Here is a 2,191-nt window from a genome sequence, read left to right on the forward strand (position 1 = left end):
CTTTAGTTAGTTACTAGCCGCGCCACTAGTTTCTATTCCATTGTCCATTAACTGCAGTTATTTGGCCACAATGCGTCACAAACAGCATGCAACATATGTTAGGACTTAGCCATTGGAAATTCCAATGCGCACAAATGGTACATGTTCTGGCATAACTGCCGCTGGAATTTGGGCTTTTCCACAGCCCGACAAGTACAACAGCCACCGAGTGGCCAGTGCACAGGACGCGTCCGTCTAACAAGTGGCAGCCGCAAAGCAAAACAACTTCAAGTGACACATTGCGAGCTGATTGTGCGGCTGTAAGTACAGTTGCGGATTTAGTGCAATTTAATGGGTGCAGAGTTGCCAAGCTGACGCATAGCGCGAAGAAAGTGCCAGAGCGCTAAGAAAGTGCCGGAGCAATGAGAAACTTCCACAGCGCAAGAGCGCGCACGTGTGTGACAGCGCTTCTTGGCAATTGGATGCTGTCGAAGGTAAACAAAGCGGGCTGGGCATGCATTTAGAGACTTACAGGTAGAAGAGACACATTTGCTGACTTTGAATTGCTTAAAGGTTGCTGAACTAAACATTTGCCATAATTTGTTGTTGCAACGATGTTTTTCTTAGCCGCTGCTAGTTCACACGACCTTAGTTTGTTGTGATCCTATCTGCTTATCGGCATGTTACGCTTATTGCCATTGCATCCTCTGTTTTTAGTCACACGTGCTATTTGTCTATTTTGTCACATTTGTTTGAGCACCTTTGTGTGAGCATTTCTCACCTTCATTGCTAACTGCGTAGTTTCTCATTTAAGTTTTTCTTCTATGTTATCAGCAATTTCGCGTGTTGATGTGCCAATGTTATCACGGCTGGACCACATACTGCGCTTTTCTTTACGCTTGTCGTCCATTCGACACACCTCTTCTTACAGGAACTATATATTTTTTGGTTTTTGTTTTACTTCGAGCACTATTACTCGTATTTGTTTGTAAGACAACAAAGTAGCACATGTGTATGAGAAAATAAGAATTCTCACGTTTATTTGGACACACATTGAGATGCTATTCATGAGAGTATATATGTATTTATATACAATCCCAATAAATGCGGTGACAACAAACCAACAGGCAATAAAAAATATTGAAAACTAGTTTTGTTGTGCGGTTCTCATTACCCCGTTTTCTACATATAATTTTCTACACTATAATACTATTTTCATCCAACACATGCCAGTTTCTCTCAATTTATTTATCTACTAGTTCTATGTTGCTGTGGTATATTTGGTTTAATGACTTTCGTCTAAGTGTCGTCTAGACGGGGCGTACGATACATTTGGCCATAACATCTGAATTAAACCAGATAACCGGATTTGTCATACTGAAATGTCCTTATTTCTTGTATTTTCCCGTACATTTGTTTTTGTAGTTGGTTGATCATATATGACGAAAGATATCGGCAATTTCTTGTTATCAAATGCACCTAGATAAACTAAAAATAGCAAGCCAACTTGATTTGGTTTAAGGTTGTTAGTTTTCTCTGAGATATCCATTAATTTTGAACGTGAAGAACAGAAAAGTTCTCTCTCTGGAAGATATTGTCAGTGTAATTGTCTACGGTTCAAAATCCAAACTTTTGGCCAAAATCAAAATTGTTCTGATCGAAAAATTGGTAGGTCTCTGTATGGAGAACTATATACAGAATATGTAGACAAATATGATAGTAATTTGATCATTTGTATCGGAGTGATGACTCAAGCATTTGAAAAATGTTCGAAAGGAATCTGACAGAGCATTCGAATTGTTAGCATGTTATTTTTATACTCTTGCAACATAGTGTTGTGCACCTAACGCTTATGTATATATAGTATCACCTAAAACGAAGGGAGATACATATAGGGTTACATACACTTGCCCGCATAACTCTGCGTATAGCGCTAAAAAATTCGAAAAACTAACTTTAATCGCGAATTTCTCAGGAAATCTGACACGTGCCTAACCAAGCTTGATTTCAATTCATTATTATTTATTGATTTCAGTAAGTAAATAACAATACAAATTTTATTTTATTCAGATAATTATAGTTTAAATTCATTTTATTAGAAAACAATACGAAAACAAGTAAGGAAGGGCTAAGTTCGGGTGTCACCGAGCATTTTATACTCTCGCATGATAAAGTGATAATCGAGATTTCAGGCGTGGTTGTGAACCGATTT

Source organism: Bactrocera latifrons, unplaced genomic scaffold, assembly GCF_001853355.1.
Source record: "Bactrocera latifrons isolate USDA-ARS-PBARC rearing strain unplaced genomic scaffold, ASM185335v1 scaffold_15, whole genome shotgun sequence".
NCBI classification, from domain to species: domain Eukaryota; kingdom Metazoa; phylum Arthropoda; class Insecta; order Diptera; family Tephritidae; genus Bactrocera; species Bactrocera latifrons.